This window comes from Desmodus rotundus, chromosome 8 (assembly GCF_022682495.2).
Source record: "Desmodus rotundus isolate HL8 chromosome 8, HLdesRot8A.1, whole genome shotgun sequence".
In the NCBI taxonomy this organism is placed as follows: domain Eukaryota; kingdom Metazoa; phylum Chordata; class Mammalia; order Chiroptera; family Phyllostomidae; genus Desmodus; species Desmodus rotundus.
In genome coordinates, this window is record NC_071394.1 from 3,052,918 (window position 1) to 3,067,323 (window position 14,406).

A 14,406-nucleotide genomic window follows, 5' to 3' on the forward strand; every position below is an offset into this window, starting at 1 on the left:
TAGCCAAGAATATTGTACAAATGAAGTCCAGTAGACGTAAGGGTTCTGGTTACAGCCACCCTTCAGAAAGTCCTTTTGTGATTGGCCGGCTGTTAGACCGTCCACTGTGGGAGTAGGGGGTACGGTGAGCAAAATCGCCTGCATTTACTCGAATCCCCACCAACTAGGAGTGTACACACTCCGGTCTGCTCCACTCCTCCTTGGAGGAAGCGTGCGTGCGAGGTGTGGGGAGGGTGGAGCGGGCCCCTTAGGTCACTCAGAAGACACCGAGGGGACTGCGATGGTTGCCAGGCATCAGGCTGACTGGAACCTGTGTTCTAGAAAGAGAAGGATGCCGGACTGCACCTGCTCCTCCCTCGACTCTGGCAGAGTTAGGTGTAACCGATAGTCAAGTTGCCACACTTCCCAGATTTTCTCTCTTTCACACCCCTCTTCTCTCTGGGGAAGAAATCGGGCACCCAAGATGGTGGTCCCCCCCAGCTCTGCTGTTGCCCGTGCTATAGCTCCGCCCACCCCAGTTTCTGCCAGAAGAAAGTTTGTGAACTTGGCTGAGAGTGGGGGGTTTGAACCCTGCTGTTGCATGAACTAGCTGTGTGACCGTGGACAATGGCAACTTTGAGCTTCCTTTCCTCACTTGAACAGTGACTAAAACTCCGCCCTCTGCAGGGTTCCTGTCTTAGAGTGTATAAATGAAAGTGTGTTTTACATTCCACAGAGGTTCTAAGGGCAGAGGAGCCAGGACAGGGACTGGCCCGTGGTAAGCATTCCATCACTCCGACCTGTGGGTGGTCCTGGGACCAGGGCTTTGAGGCCGGCAGGCCCTGAGCTCCTGGACAGGACGCTGACTCAGGGGTGACACCTGGAAGTCAGGTGGGACTAACACCCAGCTGATCTGGTGGAATCTATTCCCAAGCTGACGAGGACTCCCGGTCTTCTGTGACTCAGTGGAGTGGCAGCCGCCAAGCCTCGCTGGGAGCTGAGAGGCCCTTGCAGTGAGGACCGGGGGCCTGTGGGACCCCTGGCAGCAGGCAGAGCCCAGCGGGCAGCCTGGGAAAGAAGGAGGAAGTCAGGGCCATACAGAGAGAAAGAAAAGAAAAAGAAAAAGAAAATGCAGTTGCGGATCAAAAGCTGTTTTCTTTCTTGGTCTAGTTTGACACAGGGTAGTTAGGAGGCGTTCGGGTGCCCTTGAGTCTCACACGGGCACAATATTTAGAGCAGAAGGCTGACCCAGGCCAGCAATGACTACAGCGAGGCTCGCTCCCTGGCTCGGGAGTAGGCAGCGTTTCCGATGGCTTCCTCGAAGTGGACTTTCCAATTGTATTATTTTCAGTTAGATATTGCTGCGTTATACAGGGCTCCAAACCTTAATGGCTTAAAACACTGATTGATTCTTTTTATTTTTTAATTTAATCTTTATTGTATTTTTCCCATTACCATTTAGTCCCCTCGTATCTCCCTCCCCAGCGATCACTGCACTGTTGTCCGTGTCTGTGAGTCCTTTTCCTTTTTGCTTGACCCCTCCACCCTCTCACCCCCCCACTAGCTGTCATCCTGCTCTCCATCTATGAGTCTGTCCCCATTTTCCTTGTTAGTTCAGTCTGTTCATTAGATTCCACATATGAGTGAAATCATGTGGTTTGACTGGGGGTGCTCGGCTGGGCACTCAGGTGCTGCGTTCCGCTGCGGGCTCCATGGAGGGGGCATCTGAGACATGTTCACTCGCAGGTCCAATCCTGTGTTCAGGGAGCTGGAGCCCTTGAGGGAACACTGAGCTTCCGTTCCGTCGGGCGGTCTGGCTTCTTACAAGGTAGCTCAGTTTACCAGGAAGGAGAAAGAAAAAGACTGCAGGTCTCTTCAGGCATAGTCTGGGAGCTGGCACAGGGCCACTCCCCCACTTCCATTAGTCAAGGTCACTGGCAAGGCCAGGCTGGCTTGGACGGGAAGGGAACCCTACTCCGCCCCTCCACGGGCTCCCTCTGTACGTAGAGCAGTGGGAGGAAGCGCCGCACTCACACCCGCAGGCAGTCATCCAGACAAGCGTTCTACTTCCCGCATGCGTTTCTGAGTTAAAGAGAAGAAATATGTGTATATATATTTGAATATATATATGTGAATACATATCAGACATATAATTCGGCAGTGAGGCATGACATATTGACAAAGAGCCAGAAAGGGTCAGAACACACTTGGGATCGAATGATGTGACACTCATAGTGGAGTGATCTCGTTGGGACAAATGACTTAACTGGGCTTGTCTGCTTCTGTCTAACGTGAAAATGGGAAGAGCTTGCTGTACCTGGAGTGGCAGAATGCAGGGGTGGGGAGCCCACAGGCTCCCGGCTTCCTGGGTTCAAACCCTTCTCCAGACACTTCCCTGCTGGGCGGATTTGGACAAGTGATTTAACCGGTTGTTCTTCAGGCTCCGCCGCTATGCAGTGGGGATGGCAGGTTTGCGGTCGGGCCAAATGACTTGGGTGTGGAAGTGACCGGACGGTGCCAGCTCATGATGACCGTTAGCTGGATGAGGTGGCTGCTACACGCAGAGGAGTTTTTTGTTGGCTTATGAGCATTTTGCTGGTCGTGGGACGTAGAGGCTGCCCTCCTGACCTGGAGGAGCCTGGTCTTTGGGGGGGCAGGGACAGAAGTGTCACAGGAATACAGTGGCCCTCCAGGCAGCTTGACTCAGTTTCAGAGGCACAGCCAGACTCAGTGAGAGCGCCGTGCCAGCACACGATGTGGTCTCATAAAGGAAAGGGCAGAGTTCCACAGTTTGGTTCTCCTTTTCCACATGTCCGCGTTCTGGTAGCCTCATTACATGGAAACGCATTTCAATTATGCAGATGGCTTAGACGCGGCTTCGCTAGATGCAAAACGATTTCTCACTGAATTTTCTCAGCTAGATGTTTGTGATTCGGTCCCGCAAATGGGGAAAACCATCATCCCCGTGTGAAATGCAGCCGCAACTCGCATCCCATTGTGTTGTCTTTTTTCAACACTTTTTCACAAGGTGATTTGGGGGGCGGTTTCTCTGGAAACCCAGGATTTGTTCTCGTCTGAGTCAGTTGTGTATCTCAGAACAGACTGCAACAGGCTCTGAGCTCCCCGCAGTCAGGAGCGAACCTCCCCCTGGGTGCTCCAGAAGGATCCCAGCCGCGGCGTTGTGGAAGGGACACGTGTGGGAACAGGTGGCCACACTGCAGCTGTGACAGAGTGTCAGCGCTGCTCGTGGAGCTGGGAGTGCGGTACAGAGGGAGGCGCTCTGTGCAGATGTGGGAGCCGTGGGGAGCACTTGGCCTTCAAGTTCAGCACGATTCTCGAGTCCTCGGGGTCTTGGTCATTGCCGGAAATAGAACAGTATCACTCACGGGTGAGCCTCTAATGAGTCACTGAGGCCAGGACGTCCCTTGGCTCTTCTAAAACATCAAAGGGAAACGTCCTGTGATGTCTTCCAATTGTTCTCCTTGAACTTCTGTCAATGGAGAGCGTTAGGTGGAGAAATCTGATGATTAGGGAGGCAGGTCCGACGGCAGGAAGGTCCCAGGCTCACAGCCGCATTAGCGTCCCTGCCATCTGCTTTAGAGCCACACGGCAGTGCCAGAGCCAGCACTTCGGCATCTGAGCCTTGGCTTCCCTTTCCCTCCAACGGGGCTCATGAGGCCTTCTGCCTGGGGTGGCTGGGGCTTGAGGGCACGGTGTGGGGGGTGCGGAGAAGGGCCTAGCACAGTGCTTGATCCACAGCTGGGGAGAGTAAGCGTAGCTGCCACTCTTACTGCTCATGAGGAAGCTGGCCAGGGACTCCAGGACAGCCTGTACAGGGGGCTGACCCACGTTCCCAAGACGAAGGGGACAAGGGGGGATGTTGAAACAGGGCAATCTGACATCACTAAGACAAAGGGAGCCCACGGCATGGCTGAGGGGGGCTGAGGCTGTCCGGGCAGGGTGTGGCTGCACATGATGGCTGAAGACCGGATGGGAGGATGGACCCTAAGGAGGCCGGGAGTGGGACGCGGGCAAGGCTGGGCCCACCGGGCTGGGACCCAGCCTGTGACCAGCAGGGCGTGCTGCTCCCTGGTTTGTGTGGTGTGTGTGAGCACCTTGGCCTTGAGGAAGGACACAGACTCTGAGGCTCCTCATACTGTGGCCACAGTCAGGTGCCTATGGAGACGGGTCACAGCCAGGCAGCACCTGTCCCAGGACAGGTGCTGAGATGAGGCCCATGGACAGGCATGGCTGGCCCCCGGGAGCTGTGCCACAGAGGCTGGGCAGGAGAGAACAGGGCCCACACTCTTCCTTCCTCCAGGCTGGGGGGCTCTCAGAAATTTCCCTCTGTGTCTCAGTACTCAAATGTGGCTTTCATTATTATTAGCAGTAATCATACGACATACGTACATGGGATATATATGTACATATCTATACACATGTATATCCACATGCATAATGATTTTATTATGTACACCCATGTAAATGTGTGTGAAACTGGTTTCAAACTTTCTATGTATATCAGTATTTATGCATATAAATACATATACATGTGTGTGTATGAATGATTCAGGTCAATTCTGACACTGTCTTACCTGGAATAGGGTCAGATCGCCCAGGTGAGGGGCTCATTCCTGCAAGTCACCTCTTTAACAAACCAAAAGACACCTTTTTCCTCTTTCTGAAAATCCCAAAGGTTTGAGAAGCTCTGTGTCAGAAAAGGGGCAAAGACCAAATATATACTATTTACTACAAATCGCTGTATCACATAGGCCTGAGAAACAAAGGTGACTGATAGTCAACTAAAATGTGAGGGTTAAGGTATTTCAGGGAGAGAAACCTGAAGAAATTTAAAAATGTGACCCTCCTCGCCTCAAGGGCTTGCCTCCGTTTTGTGGGTCTCGGGTGTGCTTTCTCAGTTCAGGGTCGCAAACCCTCGGCATGTCCATGTCTGCGAATCAGCGTTAAGTGTACTAGTTCTGGCTCTTTCCTTCCGCCAAAATGGTGCTAGCTCATAGATTTTGCAGGCTCTTCCTACTGGGTTGTGTTAAACAAATAGTGTTTTGCCGTAGGGGGCTGATCGATGAAGTCAGACTTGGGGGAGAGAAATCGTTCAGGCTTATTGAGACTGGTCAATGATTAGGCGCAAGGCAGGCCCCTGCCAGCCATCGCTCACGAACGCGGGAGGAAAGAGAGTGCTGGGAATTGTGGAAACGTGTAAAAATTGCAGTGATTAGCTTCAGTAATGTTTTGAGAGGTAATTTCCATTTCTATTGAGTGGAAGCATTTAAGAGTTTCACAGCATAGGGGGCGGGGAGAGAGAGACATTTATTCTTCAAGTGAATCAATCTAATTTCTTTTCGGGGTCCATTAAAGTGCACCTAAATATCAAAAATGCCTGTTTTCACGGAGACTATTAAGCAGGTAAAACACTCCAGCTCCCAGGCTGGGAGCACCCACCTGGGGCGTGAGGAAAGTGGGGCTCAGGTGCTCAGGAGGGAGGAGCCTGAATGGGCTGAGACTGAAGGGAGCCTGTCCAGCTTTGGGGCCTCTGGCCCTGAGCAGCACTCGACCCCGAAGCCCACTCGCCTCGGGCTCCCTGCCCAGGCCAGGGATCTGTGCGGCCAGCTGGACCAGCAACCCAGCTCCCTTGGGGTCCAGGCTTGATCAGTCCCTTACCCTTTGTCCTGGAAATCAAATCATTAAACCTGCTTGGCTTCCCAGGCCCTCCGTCTTCCACAGGCATTCCTGCCTCTGTTCTTGCGGTTCCTTCCATGTTGAATGCCTATCCCTTCCCTCCTCACCTTCCAGCCTTCTAGTCCACTGGACCATAAGAAAGAATTCATGTGGGTTCCCATGGCAATCTCCTGCCCCTGTCGCATTGCTAATTCCCTAATTACTGAATCTGAGCTCCTTCTCGCTGGGCCCGTGCACACCCAGCACAGGAGGCCACCCCCGCTCCAGGGCCGCTGGCAGTCATGGGCACCTGGGACAGCTTTGGAGGACTGCCCCGGGCTCCTGGGAGCACTTTGCCATTGTTCCTGTCTGCACCCCCAGCGCCTGCTGTGACCCAGTGGTGGTTAGTACAGGGGTGTGAGCCCAGCTCCTGGGCTCAGGAGGGACAAGCTGACGTGTAGCACACTCCAGAGTCCCCCACAGGCTCAGGCCGGTCCCCTTCTCAGGGACCTTTGTTGAAACTTCCCTTTTTGAATCAATTTGAAAATTCTTGAATACTATCAAGGCAAAGAGTGATCCTGGGGGAGACTTTAAAATGGAAAGCAGAACCCAAACTGGTGTGGGGGCGGATGGGCGTACGAGGTGTCTGTCACACAAACACAAACAGGGATTATTGTAAATGTTACACACACCCCGCCTTATACAATTAGAAAACAAAAACAAACAAAAAACCTCATCTAAGACTCCCTAGCTCCAGATTCCGAGCCCGCATGTCAATCAGAACAGCCTCGTGTCTTTATTGCTTTTCCTCAGCAAACGCCGTACATTTGAATCACTTAACTAAATGCCCCACAGAAACCACGCTGCCACGTTGTACAGACTTGAGTTCTGTGAGAGACTGAGTTGTGACGAAATGCATCGGCGGCCCAGCCCGGGGGAGTCACAGTCTGTGCCAGGAGGGATCTGAGCTGAGGTTAACTCACCAGCAGACCCCAGGGGTAAAAGGCAGCGTTGTGCACAAGTTCCCCGTGGAGATTCCGTGGGTTTGGAAGCCCAGGCACGAGGACCTCTGGCCGGCGGAACTCAGCAGTGGGCCAATAAAAAGAAGCTTATGAGGGACTGGCCACAGACCAAGAGAAAAAGACAGGATGGGATTGGATTTCAAAGAGGAAGTCTCAGAGAGACAGGGCCCAAGTCACAGAGAGGCTTTTGATGGGGCCTAGAGTGTATCCATTACCAGCAATTTCTAAGCTTTGTCTTCGAGGTCTTTGAAGTAAAACTTTTCAAGTTCCCCCCAACACCTGCCCCGGCTCAGCCTGGACTGCGTCCCACTTTCCTTGGGAACTAAATAGCCTCGGCCCATTGTGCTACCCCCCGCCCCGGGCTGTGTGTGACACCCTCTGTTTTTCCCTGTTCACCCCCCACCCCGTGTTACCGCATCATCACATCCGCAGTTCCGTGTCCTCTCCACGTGGGAGTGGTCTTGCTTTCTTGTCCCCTTCCCCCGTGGTTTACTGCGCCCACCCCGTATGACTCACTGCTGTCAGCATGCATCTGTGTTGCATGGGGGTGAGCATCCTCACTAACGTGAGGGAGATGAGCCATTTGTGTGTCTCTCCCTCTGTCTTCCCACCCCTTCTCCTCCTTCCTCCTCCGCCTCCTTCAGAACTTTGTTCACAAGCCACTTCCCCCAGGAAGTCCACCCAGCCTGGCCGGGTCTGGGTGCCTTTGCTCTGTGCCATTCAGCCCTGTGTGCACAAAGTTGGGTGTAGATCCCCGATTCTCCCCCCGGCCCCTGTAGTGTAGGGCTCCGTGAAGGCGAGGCTCCTGCAGCTGGTCCTTGTCCCTGTTCCCTGCTTGGTAATTGATGCCTGCATCCAGGGGGCCAGCAGCCATGTTCTCTAGTAAGGACGCTCTGTCTCTTTGCAGAGTTGTAGCTCCAGTGAGTCCATGTCGAAGCCACCATGGGACCTGCATGTGGGGTCCCTTCCTCCCAGGCCTGCCTGCCCCCCTCACCGGACATGGTCTGAGGAACCCGTCCCCAGGCGGCTCTCTGTGTGGGGCGTCAGCCTTCCTTGGGCTCCTGCATCGAGGAGCCTGGGCGGGGGACCACTAACCAAAGGAAGAAGCCGCCAGGGTAGGATTTTAGTGTCGAGGCAGGTGTGTGTCAGGTGCTATGGTGACCTGACTCTCCTTTCAGAGCGTTAGCTCCCACCACAAAGGACCGAAGGAGGCGGCCTTGGGGTCTGGGAGACAGGAACAGGAAGAGAGGGACAGGCTCACAGGGTAAACAGCAGGGACTTCGGGCAGCTCTCCGTGCCTGTTCCGCTCCTCAGGCAGGTAGATGCGTGGGGTGGGTTTCTTCCGATTGTAAAACGCACCCAGGGTCATGGAGAATATATTCGAAACCGAAAGGACAGGAACAGAAACCATGCCGTAACCCCGCCCACTGGACATCATATCGATACAAACACAGCCCTTGACCAGTTGCCCTCCTCTGTCAGGCCGTTTTCTCCCTCCTTCCCTTCTTTCTCTCTCCTCTCTCTCCACTTTTCTTTCTAAACGCCTCTCTTTCTAGTCTCTCTCTGCATGTAAAGAAAACGGAGGTAATTCACCTGCTCATGATATCTTTTGGTTTTGTTTATTACAAATTGGTGATTATCTCTTTCCCTATGCTGGGTGTTAGCGCCCTCACAACTTTCCATTTCATGAATACCGTGGGGTGTATTTGGCCGTTTCCGTGACGGGACAAGTGCCGTTTCTGTGAGGCTTGTGAGGATGGGACGAACGCGCTGTGCCCGAGTGCCCCTCAGGAGCGCCCTGCAGCAGGCACACCCTCGGTAGTGAGGACGCAGGCAGAGGACCTCTCGAGGCCCCAGCCCTTCACTGAGACTGGCTCTTCTTCGAGTCTCAATGTTACCACCTGCATCCAGACACTTTCCAGCCAGCTTGTTTGTTGAGCGAGAGTCAGGCCAGTACAGCTGGCTCAGGTCGGTTAATATCAGCACAGGCGTGTCCGCGTTATGGAAAGTCCCGCGTAGCTAACAGCTGATGAGTTTGCAGATCACGAGAGCACAGAGCAGGCTGCGGAGGTGCAGAGAGCCCAGCTGGCAGGTCCCTGAGCAGAGCCACCCCCTGCCTATCCCAGGCAACACCATAGACTGGGGACTGCACGGAGAGTTTGAATCGTGGCCCAGTCCCCGGGCTGGGCCCATTGGCTCCCCTGCCTTGACTCTGGACTCCGTACAAGAGCAAAGGTTAGCAGGATCTTAGACAAGTCGCCACAAATTGCATTCTCTGAATCTTGTAGGATGTTTTTCTCACTTATCCCCTAGCTTGGACTTGAGGAAGAGGAAGAGACAAAGGCATTTGGAGCCCCGGATGCTGCGTGAGCAGACTGCCACGCTCCAGGCCAGGCTTCTCTGTCAGAATCCCTGCCCTCTCTCACCTGTGTGCCTCGGCGCGACCTCGGTGTCATGGCTTCTCCTCTCTCCGCCCTTCCTGCTCGTCCCCCCTCCTTTCTTCCAGACCTTTCGGGATGTTGCTCACCCAGAAGGGCTTCCCCACTCTGGAACCCTGTCCTGCAGGCTGACCCCAACGTCACCCTTGCTGCACGCCTCCTTCCTCTCCTTCCTGGTGAGGTGTGCGTCTACCCGTAGGGAGAGTTACTCAGTAACACTGTTTCTCTACCAAAAGATCATATGCACCCCCAGTTCAGGGAATGGACCCCTGCCTGGGGGGCTTTGTAAATGATGACGAGCACTCAGCGAGCATTTCTGGGCATGCCTCCTGTGTGTGGTGTGAAGAGCCCGTCCAGGGAGAAAACTAGGCGTGCATTTCCAAGTGCCCATTGCAGCTTCCGCCAGTGGTGAATGAGACGGTCTCCCCACAGACCCCTGGGAGGGTGAATCAGGCGTCTAGTTCGGGTTTGCTTTTCCCTGATTGCGGAGGAGGAGGACCCTCTTTGTGTGTACCGCTTGTCTATTTTTATTTCCCTTTCGTGAATTGCCCATTTACAACCTTTTCTTTTTCTTTTCCTTCAGTTAACTTGCTCCTCAGCGATATAATTTTGTTTCCTACCTTCCTGCCAGACGTGTCTTTGAAAGCGATTCTTTGATATATCACACAGAAAATAACTTCTCCTAGTCTGTACATTGGCATTTAACTTTGTTTTTAGGATATTTTTAGCAAAAATAAATGTTAACCTTTGAAGTTGGATGTATCAAAGCTTTTGCCTATCAGCTTAAGTCGGGCTTTCCTGCTCACACAAATAGAATTTATCCTTCCCACCGCAAGGTGTAGCTAACAACGTGGGGCAGGAGAAACTGAGGCTGAGGGAGGTGGGCGGTGGGGTCGGGACCTGTATCTGTGTCTGTTTGATTTCACCGTCATTTTGCATTTGAGACGTGGCTCCATGCTGCTACTGAGATGCCACCTCCGGGGTCCCATGTGGGCAACCCCCCTGCCGCTCTCTGCTGTTCAGCCTGCCTGCAGCTCCATCTTTCCCTTAGATACGTTTCGTCCACGGGCTTTCCCTGCTGGAGTCTTTTTGTCCCCTTTGGTTGTCCCCTGGAGAAGCCAGTGCAGGTGCCTTCAATGGTTCGCCCTTCAGGGATGCTGGGTGCGAAGTTACACACTGAAGTGTGGTGGTCCCCACCTGGGTCTAACTGTACCCCCCTTCTGGGGTCTCCTAAAAAGCAAGGACGTGTCAAATCTACTTTGGCCTCATACATGTTTGACAGGATGAGTGAGTTGAGGTTGGATGGTCCGTGGTTGGGTGAGGAGTGAATGAGTAGATGAATGGACCCATGGGTATATCAATACATGGATCGATAGGTTGATCCTGGATGGATGGGTGGATGGATGAGTGGGTGGGTGGATGGATGAATGGACAGATGGGTGGATGGATGAATAATGGATGGGAAGATGGGTGGATAGATACATAGATAAGTGGATGGATGGACAGATGGATGGATGATAAATAGATGGATGGATGGATGGATGGGTGGATGGATGAGTAGATCACGGCTTTAAAATAACACCAGACCAGCTCTTCTCCCCAAGGGTCTCACCGCTGGTCCATAAATGCTGCCTCTTTTGACTCAACAAATTCTGAGCATCTAAACTCATCACAATGCATTAGCCTCTATTCTCTGCCTGGATTGGCCGTGACTTTTTGAGAAGTGAACATGTATTTGGTCCTCTGCTCACCAGACTGTGGGACTGTATACAGCTCCTAGAGCAGGCCCCCCATTCTGGGATGGAAGGAGGGGATACCTCTCTCCTTCCTCCATGGGAGGCGGTGCAAACAGAGACCAACGGCATAGCAGCAGCTGCATCTGTGCTGTCTCCTGATCCCGTCTCCCCCTCCACGGGCACCATGTCACTCTCTCGCTCCCATGGTGGGCTCCGCGGGTGGTGCCCTCAGCCGCTGCTCCCTCTGGGAGCTCTGCTTCCGAGTCTGGCCCTGCACACTGGTCCGCACGGTCTGCTGTGGCCTCTGTCGAACTTCACCTTTAACAGCCCATGACAATGGTTGTTTTCGTCAGCACCCCCACCCCAAATCAAATGTTCCACACTTCTGTTTCCTTCTGTTTTTATATTTGTGGCACTTAGGACATGAGGGTTTCTTTTCTTTCTCTTACTATATTGTAAATCCTGTGAGGAAAGAACTACTCGTTGTAGGTCAACTGCCTGGAACCGCGCCTGTGTCGCCCAGGGCTCAGGTGTTGAGTCGGTGGCTAGATGGGTGGAAGGAAGGATGAGTGGACGAGTGAGAGGAATTTCACTTCCCTTCCAGACATCATTTAAAGATGCTTTGCCTTCCACCTAAATCCTGCTTGAAAGCTTCACCTGAGCACCATTCCCAGTACTGATTGCTTTAGTTTAGAGAAGTTTGGGTCGATACTGGTCAAGTTTAGAGCACAACAAAAGCCGTGACTCCTGGAAATGAATGTTCTTGTGTATCTTCCTTGGAGTAAATGCACTTTACTTCGGCCTTCTGAACCAGGCATGGTCGGCCAACCCGCGTTCTCACGGATCTGCACTGATGGCACCAATAAACGCCTATGGATTGTTCAAGGGATACGCCGAGTGCTGCTTCTAGGGGAAAAGGACCTCTGTTTCTGTTTTCGAAGGAGAAACCCGACTCTCCGAGAGTCCATAAGCAAGCAGGGCCAAGGAGCTGGCTGCTTCTGGATCATTCCGTTTTGTCAAGTGGCTGACCTGACTTCTCCACATTTCTGTCATTTTCTTTCTAGCGATCAAGTGAGAAGGAAGTTATTTTAAACATTTTTTAAAGGTCAGTGGATTAATGGCTTTATACTTTTTTCCAAACTAATATATTTTTAAACCCATATTCAACAAACATCTAGCAAGCAGCTACGTGCTGTCTGGTGCAGTAGGTCTATCTGGGCCGAAAGAACTTAGCTTGTGAACCGGCCACCTGGTAATTGACTCTAAAGCTGCAGTAATTGATTCTGAGGATGAAGAGCTACACAAACCTCGATTTTGGAGCCAACTGGCTAAGCCTTGGCCGACACCCAGGCAGGTGTTGCTACCACTTTCAGAGGCTGGTTATAGAATTTGTGCAGACACAAAGGCACTGAGAGACCATTAGATGTGGTCCTTCACTGTCCCAGGGGGCATCAGGGAGGGGCAGGGCCCTGGACTTGGAGGTTGGATCCTGGAATTCAGTGCTGATTCTGCACTTGGGCTGGGTTCTCCACCACCCTGAGCCTCGCAGTTCCTATCTGTGAAATGGGTCCATGGAACCGTGTGCTTTTCTTTTAGCTCTCAGTCCCCAGCTTGGATGTGTCAATCTCAGACCTCGGATGGTGGCTCAGAGCTGAACAAAGAAAAGTTGCCTTTCCTACTGAGGACTCAGCCCCACCGTGGGGGGAATTCCAGTCTGAGGCTAGTGCCCTACCAGTCATCCTGCCAGACTCTTAGTTTCTTTGAAATACTCCCCGAGGTCACAGGGCGGAGCCCCACAGGAAGGTCCTGCGGTCTGTGCTTGTAGAGTGATGGAGGCGAGGAGGGAATGTGGGTGGGGGAATAAACTAGGACGTGGACTATATGGGACACCCACGTGTGTAAATAAGGGGCGTAAAGTGGGAGTAGGTATGCGTTTCTAAAGAAAACAATGACAGCTGTCCTTGTGCCCTCTGCCGTTCACAGCGACCCTCCGGAAGAGGAGGTTCCCATGGCCCGCTTACTAGGGAGGACACTAGGCTCTGAGAGGGTAAGTCCTTGGCAGGTGAGTGGAGAGTCTGAAGTCGAATACAGAGCAGATTTCACTCTGCGCTGCCTCCATCTTCACGCAGTGAGACAGTCTCCAGGAGGAGGTGACATCTGTGAGGCCGCAGAGACACAGGCAGGATTTTGAGAGAAGGGCGAGGCTCTCCATTCATTAACAAATAAAATCCCGGGCCTCCTGGGCCCAGCACCTCACTAGGAGGCAGGAGGCGGGTGGGGAGTGATGGGTTCATCGGCCCTGGGAACTTCGGTCTGGTCACAGAAAGACACAGAACCGTCCCTCTGTGATGCTCTGTGACAGGTGCTCTCAGCGAGCAGGGCGTAACCGCTCTAGGGACAGAGGAGGGAGTGAGAGAACTTTGGAAGAAGGGACAAAGGAAGCAGGGTCTTGGGGGATGTAAAGAAGAAAGCTTAGTGGAGGAAAATGTCAGAGGAGAAAATGTTCAGAAAGAATGTTAGCGATCACCCTCTCGAGCAAGAACTGTGCAGGGACCTCTGGGAACTAGTGAGCAATAGCCAGGTCTGATCGGAAAGAAACTTGCAGTTGGCAAAGCAGATGTTGGTAGGAGCTGAGTCCCCCAGACAAGAAAGAAAGACATCAGAACATTGAACCGTAATTTCTTTACGGCGAGCCACGGACATTCATTTACATCATCCGATTTGTTACACACGACAACCCTGAAATTAAGGATCAAAGCTCCATTTTACAGAAAGCAAAGTGATGACGGGACTATCATGCCCTTGTAATAGGGAAAATCTAGACACTAACCCAAGCCCCTCAGTGTCCCCCTTGAGTCCCGGTGGCCTATGGAAGCTCTCTAGATTTCTCACGTCATCTTGCCGTGTCTCTGAATGGGACCCAACACATACCAATCACCTACGGGCAGTTAGAAGTAGAAGTTCAATGTATGATACTCTTGACATTCACGCACGGGAAGAGAATTTTGATGGGCATTTTCCAACGGGGGGGACTATCTTGAGTCCCCAGTCCCTCCCAGGCCTTGGGGTTGTTAATATTTTTGATGAATGGAGTGTGAGGGTTTGGGGGTGTGAGTGGCATCTTCGGAGTGCTGAGTGGTGTCCAGGAGTCAGTGTATAGGGGACAGAGGCGAGAACATTCGCTCTGAGCTGTGACAGAGAGAGGGAGCTCACTGAATGCAACAGTGTTTGAAATAGGCTAGCAAGAGGGGGCGGGACCAGCTCCTGAACCAGTTCCTCGAGGGCCTGCTCCCTGAAGTGTCAGATCCTGTAAGCAGGTGGTCATTCACTCCAGCTGCTGCAGCTGCGTCCAAGGCAGGTCCAGTTATAGGCGGGGGCTAAGGCAGCTGTGCACGAGTTCAGATCAGGAAGTGTCCCAGAGCTTGGCCTGGCTATGTGGTAGAAACCCGTCCATCCTGCATTTGCTCCGTGTCAACTCCAAGGTCCATGACGAGGTGCCGGGTGTGGTAAGGGCGACCCATCCAAGTCACCAAGTGATCTGGGACGCTGAGGCTT

General features: G+C 52.8%; 1 protein-coding gene across 1 annotated transcript in view; it reads left to right on the forward strand.

The window, feature by feature from the left end:
• FAM135B (family with sequence similarity 135 member B) overlaps positions 1 to 14,406 on the forward strand; it is a 97,325-nt gene that overhangs the window by 16,498 nt on the left and 66,421 nt on the right. The gene's annotated exons all lie outside the window — the stretch shown is intronic.